Source organism: Leuresthes tenuis, unplaced genomic scaffold, assembly GCF_036924035.1.
Source record: "Leuresthes tenuis unplaced genomic scaffold, fLeuTen1.0.hap1 SCAF_1, whole genome shotgun sequence".
Lineage (NCBI taxonomy): Eukaryota > Metazoa > Chordata > Actinopteri > Atheriniformes > Atherinopsidae > Leuresthes > Leuresthes tenuis.
In genome coordinates, this window is record NW_027325355.1 from 43,193,570 (window position 1) to 43,206,346 (window position 12,777).

The 12,777-nt window shown below is 46.6% G+C and overlaps 1 non-coding gene and 27 pseudogenes across 1 annotated transcript; all 28 read right to left on the reverse strand.

Moving 5' to 3' along the window:
* Nucleotides 1-210: 210 nt before the first annotated feature.
* LOC140296510 (5S ribosomal RNA) lies at nt 211-329 on the reverse strand (annotated as a pseudogene).
* Nucleotides 330-598: 269 nt separating this feature from the next.
* Nucleotides 599-717, reverse strand: LOC140300186 (5S ribosomal RNA; annotated as a pseudogene).
* A 269-nt stretch (nt 718-986) lies between these two features.
* LOC140296999 (5S ribosomal RNA) lies at nt 987-1,104 on the reverse strand (annotated as a pseudogene).
* Nucleotides 1,105-1,373: 269 nt separating this feature from the next.
* Nucleotides 1,374-1,492, reverse strand: LOC140313500 (5S ribosomal RNA; annotated as a pseudogene).
* A 269-nt stretch (nt 1,493-1,761) lies between these two features.
* Nucleotides 1,762-1,879, reverse strand: LOC140293448 (5S ribosomal RNA; annotated as a pseudogene).
* A 657-nt stretch (nt 1,880-2,536) lies between these two features.
* LOC140300317 (5S ribosomal RNA) lies at nt 2,537-2,655 on the reverse strand (annotated as a pseudogene).
* A 269-nt stretch (nt 2,656-2,924) lies between these two features.
* LOC140291019 (5S ribosomal RNA) lies at nt 2,925-3,043 on the reverse strand (annotated as a pseudogene).
* Nucleotides 3,044-3,312: 269 nt separating this feature from the next.
* Nucleotides 3,313-3,431, reverse strand: LOC140291262 (5S ribosomal RNA; annotated as a pseudogene).
* A 269-nt stretch (nt 3,432-3,700) lies between these two features.
* LOC140298322 (5S ribosomal RNA) lies at nt 3,701-3,819 on the reverse strand. The gene has a single exon (XR_011913981.1). It is a non-coding gene; the product is annotated as a 5S ribosomal RNA (ribosomal RNA).
* Nucleotides 3,820-4,088: 269 nt separating this feature from the next.
* On the reverse strand, nt 4,089-4,207 carry LOC140291020 (5S ribosomal RNA; annotated as a pseudogene).
* A 269-nt stretch (nt 4,208-4,476) lies between these two features.
* Nucleotides 4,477-4,595, reverse strand: LOC140291264 (5S ribosomal RNA; annotated as a pseudogene).
* A 647-nt stretch (nt 4,596-5,242) lies between these two features.
* Nucleotides 5,243-5,361, reverse strand: LOC140291265 (5S ribosomal RNA; annotated as a pseudogene).
* Nucleotides 5,362-6,008: 647 nt separating this feature from the next.
* Nucleotides 6,009-6,127, reverse strand: LOC140278939 (5S ribosomal RNA; annotated as a pseudogene).
* A 656-nt stretch (nt 6,128-6,783) lies between these two features.
* LOC140311258 (5S ribosomal RNA) lies at nt 6,784-6,902 on the reverse strand (annotated as a pseudogene).
* A 269-nt stretch (nt 6,903-7,171) lies between these two features.
* LOC140296511 (5S ribosomal RNA) lies at nt 7,172-7,290 on the reverse strand (annotated as a pseudogene).
* Nucleotides 7,291-7,559: 269 nt separating this feature from the next.
* LOC140290820 (5S ribosomal RNA) lies at nt 7,560-7,678 on the reverse strand (annotated as a pseudogene).
* A 269-nt stretch (nt 7,679-7,947) lies between these two features.
* Nucleotides 7,948-8,066, reverse strand: LOC140292596 (5S ribosomal RNA; annotated as a pseudogene).
* Nucleotides 8,067-8,335: 269 nt separating this feature from the next.
* LOC140300502 (5S ribosomal RNA) lies at nt 8,336-8,454 on the reverse strand (annotated as a pseudogene).
* A 269-nt stretch (nt 8,455-8,723) lies between these two features.
* LOC140285922 (5S ribosomal RNA) lies at nt 8,724-8,842 on the reverse strand (annotated as a pseudogene).
* Nucleotides 8,843-9,111: 269 nt separating this feature from the next.
* LOC140296512 (5S ribosomal RNA) lies at nt 9,112-9,230 on the reverse strand (annotated as a pseudogene).
* A 269-nt stretch (nt 9,231-9,499) lies between these two features.
* LOC140300377 (5S ribosomal RNA) lies at nt 9,500-9,618 on the reverse strand (annotated as a pseudogene).
* Nucleotides 9,619-9,887: 269 nt separating this feature from the next.
* LOC140297000 (5S ribosomal RNA) lies at nt 9,888-10,005 on the reverse strand (annotated as a pseudogene).
* Nucleotides 10,006-10,274: 269 nt separating this feature from the next.
* On the reverse strand, nt 10,275-10,393 carry LOC140313506 (5S ribosomal RNA; annotated as a pseudogene).
* A 269-nt stretch (nt 10,394-10,662) lies between these two features.
* LOC140311264 (5S ribosomal RNA) lies at nt 10,663-10,781 on the reverse strand (annotated as a pseudogene).
* Nucleotides 10,782-11,050: 269 nt separating this feature from the next.
* Nucleotides 11,051-11,169, reverse strand: LOC140297244 (5S ribosomal RNA; annotated as a pseudogene).
* A 269-nt stretch (nt 11,170-11,438) lies between these two features.
* On the reverse strand, nt 11,439-11,557 carry LOC140299556 (5S ribosomal RNA; annotated as a pseudogene).
* A 656-nt stretch (nt 11,558-12,213) lies between these two features.
* LOC140280004 (5S ribosomal RNA) lies at nt 12,214-12,332 on the reverse strand (annotated as a pseudogene).
* Nucleotides 12,333-12,601: 269 nt separating this feature from the next.
* On the reverse strand, nt 12,602-12,720 carry LOC140300092 (5S ribosomal RNA; annotated as a pseudogene).
* Between the last annotated feature and the right edge of the window lie 57 nt (nt 12,721-12,777).

Consider the following 12,777-nt stretch of genomic DNA (forward strand, 5'->3'; position numbering starts at 1 on the left):
TAACCAGATAATTGCCGAGAAAAGCTGATAAGTAGTGGGCACATCTTCTTCCCTGACGTGATTATTCTCTCGAGCTGAAACTGAGACTCTCAGATCACTTTGTGTCTGCCAACAAAGCAGCAGAAGCTGAAGATGACCAACTTCCTCATGTGTCACAGGGTGATCAGACGTTGCAACAAAAGACATGCAGGTGGTACAGAGAAGAGAAAAAGCTTACAGCACCTCGTATTCCCAAGAGGTCTTCCATCCAAGTACAAACCAGGCCCAACTGTGCTTGGCTTCCGAGATCAGACTAGGTCGGGCATGTTCAGGGTTGTGTGGCCGTAAGCAACAATGTCTCTGACAAATGTGCATTATATAGGTACTGGAATCATACTGTTCCTCTATGCAACCAGATAATTGCCGAGAAAGGCTGATGTGTAGCGGGCATATCATCTTCTCTGATGTGATCATTCTCTGCAACTGAAACTGAGACTCTCAGATCACTTCGTGTCAGCCAACAAAGCAGCAGCAGCTGAAGATGACCAACTTCCTCATGTGTCACAGGGTGATCAGACGTTGCAACAAAAGACATGCAGGTGGTAGAAAGAAGAGAAAAAGCTTACAGCACCTGGTATTCCAAAGTGGTCTCCCATCCAAGTACTAACCAGGCCCAACCCTGCTTTTCTTCCAAGATCAGACGAGGTCAGGTATATTCAGGGTGGTGCGGCCGTAAGCAACAATATCGGTGACAAATGTGCATTATATAGGTACTGGAATCATACACTTCCTCTGTGTAACCAGATAATTGCCGAAAAAGGCTGACTTGTAGTGGGTTCATCTTCCTCCTTGATGTGATTATTCTCTTCAGCTGAAACTGAGACTCTCAGATCACCTCGTGTCTATCAACAAAGCAGCAGCAGCTGAAGATGACCAACTTCTTCACGTGTCACAGGGTGATCAGACGTTGCAACAAAAGACATGCAGGTGGTAGAGAGAAGAGAAAAAGCTTACAGCACCTGGTATTCCCAAGCTGTCTCCCATCCAAGTACTAACCAGGTACAACCTTCTTGGTGTCCGAGATCAGACGAGGTCGGGCTTATTCAAGGTGGTGTGGCCGTAAGCAACAATGTCTCTGACAAATGTGCATTATATAGGTATTGGAATCATACGGTTCCTCTATGCAACCAGATAATTGCCGAGAAAGGCTGATGTGTAGCGGGCAAATCATCTTCTCTGATGTGATCATTCTCTGCAACCGAAACTGAGACTCTCAGATCACTTTGTGTCAGCCAACAAAGCAGCAGCAGCTGAAGATGACCAACTTCCTCATGTGTCACAGGGTGATCAGACGTTGCAACAAAAGACATTCAGGTTGTAGAGAGAAGAGAAAACGCTTACAGCACCTGGTATTCCCAAGCAGTCTCCCATCCAAGTACTAAGCAGGTTCAACCCTGCTTGGCTTCCGAGATCAGACGAGGTCGGGTATGTTCAGGGTGGTGTGGCCGTAAGCAACAATGTGTCTGACAAAAGTGCATTATATAGGTACTGGAATCATACGGTTCCTCTATGTAACCAGATAATTGCCGAGAAAGGCTTATGTGTAGTGGGCACATCTTCTTCCCTGACGTGATTATTCTCTGCAGCTGAAACTGAGACTCTCAGATCACTTCGTGTCTGCAAACAAAGCAGCAGAAGCTGAAGATGACCAACTTCCTCATGTGTCACAGGGTGATCAGACGTTGCAACAAAAGACATTCAGGTGGTCCAGAGAAGAGATAAAGCTTACAGCACCTGGTATTCCCAAGCAGTCTCCCACCCAAGTACTAACCAGGCCAACCGTGCTTGGCTTCCGAGATCAGACGAGGTCAGGCATATTGAGGGTGGTGTGGCCGTAAGCAACAATGTCTGTGACAAATGTGCATTATATAGGTACTGGAATCATACAGTTCCTCTATGTAACCAGATAATTGCCGAGAAAGGCTGATGTGTAGGGGGCACATCTTCTTCCCTGACGTTATTATTCTCTTCAGTTGAAAATTAGACTCTCAGATCACTTCGTGTCTGCCAACAAAGCAGCAGAAGCTGAAGATGACAAACTTCCTCATGTGTCACAGGGTGATCAGATGTTGCAACAAAAGACATGCAGGTGGTAGAGAGAAGAGAAAAAGCTTACAGCACCTGGTATTCCCAAGCAGTCTCCCATTGAAGTACGAACCAGGCCCAACCCTGCTTGGCTTCCAGGATAAGACAAGGTGGGGCTTATTCAGGGTGGTGTGGCGGTAAGCAACAATGTTTGTTACAAATGTGAATTATATAGGTACTGGAATCATACACTTCCTCTATGAAACCAGATAATTGCCGAGAAAGGCTGATGTGTAGTGGGCATATCATCTTCTCTGATGTGATCATTCTCTTCAGCTGAAACTGAGACTCTCAGATCACTTCGTATCTGCCAACAAAGCAGCAGCAGCTGAAGATGACCAACTTCCTCATGTGTCACAGGGTGATCAGACGTTGCAACAAAACACATGCAGGTGGTAGAGAGAAGAGAAAAAGCTTACAGCACCTGGTATTCCCAAGCGGTCTCCCACCCAACTACTAACCAGGCCCAACACTGCTTGGCTTCCGAGATCAGACGAGGTCGGGCATGTTCAGGGTAGTGTGGCCGTAAGCAACAATGTGTCTGACAAATGTGCATTATATAAGTACAGGAATCATACGGTTCCTCTATGTAACCAGATAATTGCTGAGAAAGGCTGATGTGTAGTGGGCACATCTTCTTCCCTGACGTGATTATTCTCTTCAGCTGAAACTGAGACTCTCAGATCACTTCGTGTCTTCCAACAAAGCAGCAGCAGCTGAAGATGGCCAACTTTCTCATGTGTCACAGGGTGATCAGACGTTGCAACAAAAGACATGCAGGTTGTAGAGAGAAGAGAAAATGCTTACAGCACCTGGTATTCCCAAGCAGTCTCCCATTAAAGTACTAACCAGGCCCAACCCTCCATGGCTTCCGAGATCAGACGAGGTCGGGCTTATTCAGGGTGGTATGGCCGTAAGGAACAATTTCTGTGACAAATGTGCATTATATAGGTACTGGAATCATACAATTCCTCTATGTAACCAGATAATTGCAGAGAAAGGCTGACTTGTTATGGGCACATCTTCTTCCCTGATGTGATTATTCTCTGGAGCTGAAACTGAGACTCTCAGATCACTTCGTGTCTGCCAACAAAGCAGCAGCAGCTGAAGATGACCAACTTCCTCATGTGTCACAGGGGGATCAGACGTTGCAACAAAAGACATGCAGGTGGTCGAGAGAAGACAAAAAGCTTACAGCTCCTGGTATTCCCAAGCGGTCTCCCATTTAAGTACTAACCAGGCCCAACCCTCCTTGGCTACCGAGATAAGACGAGGTCGGGCATGTTCAGGGTGGTGTGGCCGTAAGCAACAATGTCTGTGACAAATGTGCATTATATAGGTACTGGAATCATACGGTTCCTCTATGTAACCAGATAATTGCAGAGAAAAGCTGACTTGTAGTGGGCACATCTTCTTCCCTGACGTGATTATTCTCTGCAGCTGAAACTGAGACTCTCAGATCACTTCGTGTCTGCCAACAAAGCAGCAGCAGCTGAAGATGACCAACTTCCTCATGTGTCACAGGGTGATCAGACGTTGCAACAAAACACATGCAGGTGGTAGAGAGAAGAGAAAAAGCTTACAGCACCTGGTATTCCCAAGCGGTCTCCCACCCAAGTACTAACCAGGCCCAACACTGCTTGGCTTCCGAGATCAGACGAGGTCGGGCATGTTCAGGGTAGTGTGGCCGTAAGCAACAATGTGTCTGACAAATGTGCATTATATAAGTACAGGAATCATACGGTTCCTCTATGTAACCAGATAATTGCTGAGAAAGGCTGATGTGTAGTGGGCACATCTTCTTCCCTGACGTGATTATTCTCTTCAGCTGAAACTGAGACTCTCAGATCACTTCGTGTCTTCCAACAAAGCAGCAGCAGCTGAAGATGGCCAACTTTCTCATGTGTCACAGGGTGATCAGACGTTGCAACAAAAGACATGCAGGTTGTAGAGAGAAGAGAAAATGCTTACAGCACCTGGTATTCCCAAGCAGTCTCCCATTAAAGTACTAACCAGGCCCAACCCTCCATGGCTTCCGAGATCAGACGAGGTCGGGCTTATTCAGGGTGGTATGGCCGTAAGGAACAATTTCTGTGACAAATGTGCATTATATAGGTACTGGAATCATACAATTCCTCTATGTAACCAGATAATTGCAGAGAAAGGCTGACTTGTTATGGGCACATCTTCTTCCCTGATGTGATTATTCTCTGGAGCTGAAACTGAGACTCTCAGATCACTTCGTGTCTGCCAACAAAGCAGCAGCAGCTGAAGATGACCAACTTCCTCATGTGTCACAGGGGGATCAGACGTTGCAACAAAAGACATGCAGGTGGTCGAGAGAAGACAAAAAGCTTACAGCTCCTGGTATTCCCAAGCGGTCTCCCATTTAAGTACTAACCAGGCCCAACCCTCCTTGGCTACCGAGATAAGACGAGGTCGGGCATGTTCAGGGTGGTGTGGCCGTAAGCAACAATGTCTGTGACAAATGTGCATTATATAGGTACTGGAATCATACGGTTCCTCTATGTAACCAGATAATTGCAGAGAAAAGCTGACTTGTAGTGGGCACATCTTCTTCCCTGACGTGATTATTCTCTGCAGCTGAAACTGAGACTCTCAGATCACTTCGTGTCTGCCAACAAAGCAGCAGCAGCTGAAGATGACCAACTTCCTCATGTGTCACAGGGTGATCAGACGTTGCAACAAAAGACATGCAGGTGGTAGAGAGAAGAGAAAAAGCTTAAAGCACCTGGTATTCCCAGGCAGTCTACCTTCCAAGTACTAACCAGGCCCAAACCTGCTTGGCTTCCGAGATCGTGCTTATTCAGGGTGGTGTGGCTGTAAGCAACAATATATGTGACAAATGTGCCTTATATAAGTACTGGAATCATACGGTTCCTCTATGCAACCAGATAATTGCCGAGAAAGGCTGATGTGTAGCGGGTAAATCATCTTCTCTGATGTGATTATTCTCTGCAACTGAAACTGAGACTCTCAGATCACTTCATGTCTGCCAACAAAGCAGCAGCAGCTGAAGATGACCAACTTCCTCATGTGTCACAGGGTGGTCAGACGTTGCAACAAAAGACATGCAGGTGGTCGAGAGAAGACAAAAAGCTTACAGCTCCTGGTATTCCCAAGCGGTCTCCCATTTAAGTACTAACCAGGCCCAACCCTCCTTGGCTACCGAGATAAGACGAGGTCGGGCATGTTCAGGGTGGTGTGGCCGTAAGCAACAATGTCTGTGACAAATGTGCATTATATAGGTACTGGAATCATACGGTTCCTCTATGTAACCAGATAATTGCAGAGAAAAGCTGACTTGTAGTGGGCACATCTTCTTCCCTGACGTGATTATTCTCTGCAGCTGAAACTGAGACTCTCAGATCACTTCGTGTCTGCCAACAAAGCAGCAGCAGCTGAAGATGACCAACTTCCTCATGTGTCACAGGGTGATCAGACGTTGCAACAAAAGACATGCAGGTGGTAGAGAGAAGAGAAAAAGCTTAAAGCACCTGGTATTCCCAGGCAGTCTACCTTCCAAGTACTAACCAGGCCCAAACCTGCTTGGCTTCCGAGATCGTGCTTATTCAGGGTGGTGTGGCTGTAAGCAACAATATATGTGACAAATGTGCCTTATATAAGTACTGGAATCATACACTTCCTCTATGTAACCAGATAATTGCCGAGAAAGGCTGACTTGTAGTGGGCACATCTTCTTCCCTGACGTGATTATTCTCTGCAGCTGAAACTGAGACTCTCAGATCACTTTGTGTCTGCCAACAAAGCAGCAGCAGCTGAAGATGACCAACTTCCTCATGTGTCACAGGGTGATCAGACGTTGCAACAAAAGACATGCAGGTGGTAGAGAGAAGAGAATCAGCTTACAGCACCTGGTATTCCCAGATAGTCCACCATCCAAGTACTAACCAGGCCCAACCCTGCTTTTCTTCCAAGATCAGACGAGGTCAGGCATATTCAGGGTGGTGCGGCCGTAAGCAACAATATCGGTGACAAGTGTTCATTATATAGGTACTGGGATCATACACTTCCTCTGTGTAACCAGATAATTGCCGAAAAAGGCTGACTTGTAGTGGGTTCATCTTCCTCCTTGATGTGATTATTCTCTTCAGCTGAAAATGAGACTCTCAGATCACCTCGTGTCTATCAACAAAGCAGCAGCAGCTGAAGATGACCAACTTCTTCACGTGTCACAGGGTGATCAGACGTTGCAACAAAAGTCATGCAGGTGGTAGAGAGAAGAGAAAAAGCTTACAGCACCTGGTATTCCCAAGCTGTCTCCCATCCAAGTACTAACCAGGTACAACCTTCTTGGTGTCCGAGATCAGACGAGGTCGGGCTTATTCAGGGTGGTGTGGCCGTAAGCAACAATGTCTCTGACAAATGTGCATTATATAGGTACTGGAATCATACGGTTCCTCTATGCAACCAGATAATGGCCGAGAAAGGCTGATGTGTAGCGGGCAAATCATCTTCTCTGATGTGATCATTCTCTGCAACTGAAACTGAGACTCTCAGATCACTTTGTGTCAGCCAACAAAGCAGCAGCAGCTGAAGATGACCAACTTCCTCATGTGTCAGAGGGTGATCAGACGTTGCAACAAAAGACATGCAGGTTGTAGAGAGAAGAGAAAACGCTTACAGCACCTGGTATTCCCAGACAGTCTACCATCCAAGTACTAACCAGGCCCAAACCTGCTTGGCTTCCGAGATCAGACGTGGTCGGGCATATTCAGGGTGGTGTGGCCGTAAGCAACCATAACTGTGACAAATGTGCATTATATAGGTACTGGAATCATACAGTTCCTCTATGTAACCAGATAATTGCCGAGAAAAGCTGATAAGTAGTGGGCACATCTTCTTCCCTGACGTGATTATTCTCTCGAGCTGAAACTGAGACTCTCAGATCACTTTGTGTCTGCCAACAAAGCAGCAGAAGCTGAAGATGACCAACTTCCTCATGTGTCACAGGGTGATCAGACGTTGCAACAAAAGACATGCAGGTGGTACAGAGAAGAGAAAAAGCTTACAGCACCTCGTATTCCCAAGAGGTCTTCCATCCAAGTACAAACCAGGCCCAACTGTGCTTGGCTTCCGAGATCAGACTAGGTCGGGCATGTTCAGGGTTGTGTGGCCGTAAGCAACAATGTCTCTGACAAATGTGCATTATATAGGTACTGGAATCATACGGTTCCTCTATGCAACCAGATCATTTCCGAGAAAGGCTGATGTGTAGTGGGCACATCTTCTTCCCTGACGTGATTATTCTCTGCAGCTGAAACTGAGACTCTCAGATCACTTTGTGTCTGCCAACAAAGCAGCAGCAGCTGAAGATGACCAACTTCCTCATGTGTCACAGGGTGATCAGACGTTGCAACAAAAGACATGCAGGTGGTAGAGAGAAGAGAATCAGCTTACAGCACCTGGTATTCCCAGATAGTCCACCATCCAAGTACTAACCAGGCCCAACCCAGCTTTTCTTCCAAGATCAGACGAGGTCAGGCATATTCAGGGTGGTGCGGCCGTAAGCAACAATATCGGTGACAAGTGTTCATTATATAGGTACTGGGATCATACACTTCCTCTGTGTAACCAGATAATTGCCGAAAAAGGCTGACTTGTAGTGGGTTCATCTTCCTCCTTGATGTGATTATTCTCTTCAGCTGAAAATGAGACTCTCAGATCACCTCGTGTCTATCAACAAAGCAGCAGCAGCTGAAGATGACCAACTTCTTCACGTGTCACAGGGTGATCAGACGTTGCAACAAAAGACATGCAGGTGGTAGAGAGAAGAGAAAAAGCTTACAGCACCTGGTGTTCCCAAGCTGTCTCCCATCCAAGTACTAACCAGGTACAACCCTGTTTGGCGTCCGAGATCAGACGAGGTCGGGCTTATTCAGGGTGGTGTGGCCGTAAGCAACAATGTCTCTGACAAATGTGCATTATATAGGTACTGGAATCATACGGTTCCTCTATGTAACCAGATAATTGCCGAGAAAGGCTGACTTGTAGTGGGCAAATCTTCTTCCCTCATGTGATCATTCTCTGCAGCTGAAACTGAGACTCTCAGATCACTTCGTGTCTGCCAACAAAGCAGCAGCAGCTGAAGATGACCACCTTCCTCATGTGTCACAGGGTGATCAGACGTTGCAACAAAAGACATGCAGGTGGTCGAGAGAAGAGAAAAAGCTTACAGCACCTGGTATTCCCAAGAGGTCTTCCATCCAAGTACTAACCACGCCCAACCCTCCTTGGCTTCCGAGATCAGACGAGGTCGGGTATGTTCAGGGTGGTGTGGCCGTAAGCAACAATGTCTCTGACAAATGTGCATTATATAGGTACTGGAATCATACGGTTCCTCTATGCAACCAGATCATTTCGGAGAAAGGCTGATGTGTAGTGGGCACATCTTCTGCCCTGACGTGATTATTCTCTGCAGCTGAAACTGAGACTCTCAGATCACTTTGTGTCTGCCAACACAGCAGCAGCAGCTGAAGATGACCAACTTCCTCATGTGTCACAGGGTGATCAGACGTTGCAACAAAAGACATGCAGGTGGTAGAGAGAAGAGAAAAAGCTTACAGCACCTGGTATTCCCAGATATTCTACCATCCAAGTACTAACCAGGCCCAAACCTGCTTGGCTTCCGAGATCAGACGTGGTCGGGCATATTCAGGGTGGTGTGGCCGTAAGCAACCATAACTGTGACAAATGTGCATTATATAGGTACTGGAATCATACAGTTCCTCTATGTAACCAGATAATTGCCGAGAAAAGCTGATAAGTAGTGGGCACATCTTCTTCCCTGACGTGATTATTCTCTCGAGCTGAAACTGAGACTCTCAGATCACTTTGTGTCTGCCAACAAAGCAGCAGAAGCTGAAGATGACCAACTTCCTCATGTGTCACAGGGTGATCAGACGTTGCAACAAAAGACATGCAGGTGGTACAGAGAAGAGAAAAAGCTTACAGCACCTCGTATTCCCAAGAGGTCTTCCATCCAAGTACAAACCAGGCCCAACTGTGCTTGGCTTCCGAGATCAGACTAGGTCGGGCATGTTCAGGGTTGTGTGGCCGTAAGCAACAATGTCTCTGACAAATGTGCATTATATAGGTACTGGAATCATACTGTTCCTCTATGCAACCAGATAATTGCCGAGAAAGGCTGATGTGTAGCGGGCATATCATCTTCTCTGATGTGATCATTCTCTGCAACTGAAACTGAGACTCTCAGATCACTTCGTGTCAGCCAACAAAGCAGCAGCAGCTGAAGATGACCAACTTCCTCATGTGTCAGAGGGTGATCAGACGTTGCAACAAAAGACATGCAGGTGGTAGAGAGAAGAGAAAAAGCTTACAGCACCTGGTATTCCGAAGTGGTCTCCCATCCAAGTACTAACCAGGCCCAACCCTGCTTTTCTTCCAAGATCAGACGAGGTCAGGTATATTCAGGGTGGTGCGGCCGTAAGCAACAATATCGGTGACAAATGTGCATTATATAGGTACTGGAATCATACACTTCCTCTGTGTAACCAGATAATTGCCGAAAAAGGCTGACTTGTAGTGGGTTCATCTTCCTCCTTGATGTGATTATTCTCTTCAGCTGAAACTGAGACTCTCAGATCACCTCGTGTCTATCAACAAAGCAGCAGCAGCTGAAGATGACCAACTTCTTCACGTGTCACAGGGTGATCAGACGTTGCAACAAAAGACATGCAGGTGGTAGAGAGAAGAGAAAAAGCTTACAGCACCTGGTATTCCCAAGCTGTCTCCCATCCAAGTACTAACCAGGTACAACCTTCTTGGTGTCCGAGATCAGACGAGGTCGGGCTTATTCAAGGTGGTGTGGCCGTAAGCAACAATGTCTCTGACAAATGTGCATTATATAGGTATTGGAATCATACGGTTCCTCTATGCAACCAGATAATTGCCGAGAAAGGCTGATGTGTAGCGGGCAAATCATCTTCTCTGATGTGATCATTCTCTGCAACCGAAACTGAGACTCTCAGATCACTTTGTGTCAGCCAACAAAGCAGCAGCAGCTGAAGATGACCAACTTCCTCATGTGTCACAGGGTGATCAGACGTTGCAACAAAAGACATTCAGGTTGTAGAGAGAAGAGAAAACGCTTACAGCACCTGGTATTCCCAAGCAGTCTCCCATCCAAGTACTAAGCAGGTTCAACCCTGCTTGGCTTCCGAGATCAGACGAGGTCGGGTATGTTCAGGGTGGTGTGGCCGTAAGCAACAATGTGTCTGACAAAAGTGCATTATATAAGTACAGGAATCATACGGTTCCTCTATGTAACCAGATAATTGCTGAGAAAGGCTGATGTGTAGTGGGCACATCTTCTTCCCTGACGTGATTATTCTCTTCAGTTGAAACTGAGACTCTCAGATCACTTCGTGTCTTCCAACAAAGCAGCAGCAGCTGAAGATGGCCAACTTCCTCATGTGTCACAGGGTGATCAGACGTTGCAACAAAAGACATGCAGGTTGTAGAGAGAAGAGAAAACGCTTACAGCACCTGGTATTCCCAGACAGTCTACCATCCAAGTACTAACCAGGCCCAAACCTGCTTGGCTTCCGAGATCAGACGTGGTCGGGCATATTCAGGGTGGTGTGGCCGTAAGCAACCATAACTGTGACAAATGTGCATTATATAGGTACTGGAATCATACAGTTCCTCTATGTAACCAGATAATTGCCGAGAAAAGCTGATAAGTAGTGGGCACATCTTCTTCCCTGACGTGATTATTCTCTCGAGCTGAAACTGAGACTCTCAGATCACTTTGTGTCTGCCAACAAAGCAGCAGAAGCTGAAGATGACCAACTTCCTCATGTGTCACAGGGTGATCAGACGTTGCAACAAAAGACATGCAGGTGGTACAGAGAAGAGAAAAAGCTTACAGTACCTCGTATTCCCAAGAGGTCTTCCATCTAAGTACAAACCAGGCCCAACTGTGCTTGGCTTCCGAGATCAGACTAGGTCGGGCATGTTCAGGGTTGTGTGGCCGTAAGCAACAATGTCTCTGACAAATGTGCATTATATAGGTACTGGAATCATACGGTTCCTCTATGCAACCAGATAATTGCCGAGAAAGGCTGATGTGTAGCGGGCATATCATCTTCTCTGATGTGATCATTCTCTGCAACTGAAACTGAGGCTCTCAGATCACTTCGTGTCAGCCAACAAAGCAGCAGCAGCTGAAGATGACCAACTTCCTCATGTGTCACAGGGTGATCAGACGTTGCAACAAAAGACATGCAGGTGGTAGAGAGAAGAGAAAAAGCTTACAGCACCTGGTATTCCGAAGTGGTCTCCCATCCAAGTACTAACCAGGCCCAACCCTGCTTTTCTTCCAAGATCAGATGAGGTCAGGTATATTCAGGGTGGTGCGGCCGTAAGCAACAATATCGGTGACAAATGTGCATTATATAGGTACTGGAATCATACACTTCCTCTGTGTAACCAGATAATTGCCGAAAAAGGCTGACTTGTAGTTGGTTCACCTTCCTCCTTGATGTGATTATTCTCTTCAGCTGAAACTGAGACTCTCAGATCACCTCGTGTCTATCAACAAAGCAGCAGCAGCTGAAGATGACCAACTTCTTCACGTGTCACAGGGTGATCAGACGTTGCAACAAAAGTCATGCAGGTGGTAGAGAGAAGAGAAAAAGCTTACAGCACCTGGTATTCCCAAGCTGTCTCCCATCCAAGTACTAACCAGGTACAACCTTCTTGGTGTCCGAGATCAGACGAGGTCGGGCTTATTCAGGGTGGTGTGGCCGTAAGCAACAATGTCTCTGACAAATGTGCATTATATAGGTACTGGAATCATACGGTTCCTCTATGCAACCAGATAATGGCCGAGAAAAGCTGATGTGTAGCGGGCAAATCTTCTTCTCTGATGTGATCATTCTCTGCAACTGAAACTGAGACTCTCAGATCACTTTGTGTCAGCCAACAAAGCAGCAGCAGCTGAAGATGACCAACTTCCTCATGTGTCACAGGGTGATCAGACGTTGCAACAAAAGACATGCAGGTTGTAGAGAGAAGAGAAAATGCTTACAGCACCTGGTATTCCCAAGCAGTCTCCCATCCAAGTACTAAGCAGGTTCAACCCTGCTTGGCTTCCAAGATCAGACGAGGTCGGGTATGTTCAGGGTGGTGTGGCCGTAAGCAACAATGGGTCTGACAAAAGTGCATTATATAAGTACAGGAATCATACGGTTCCTCTATGTAACCAGATAATTGCTGAGAAAGGCTGATGTGTAGTCGGCACATCTTCTTCCCTGACGTGATTATTCTCTTCAGTTGAAACTGAGACTCTCAGATCACTTCGTGTCTTCCAACAAAGCAGCAGCAGCTGAAGATGGCCAACTTCCTCATGTGTCACAGGGTGATCAGACGTTGCAACAAAAGACATGCAGGTTGTAGAGAGAAGAGAAAACGCTTACAGCACCTGGTATTCCCAAGCAGTCTCCCATTAAAGTACTAACCAGGCCCAACCCTCCTTGGCTTCCGAGATCAGACGAGGTCGGGTATGTTCAGGGTGGTGTGGCCGTAAGCAACAATGTCTCTGACAAATGTGCATTATATAGGTACTGGAATCATACGGTTCCTCTA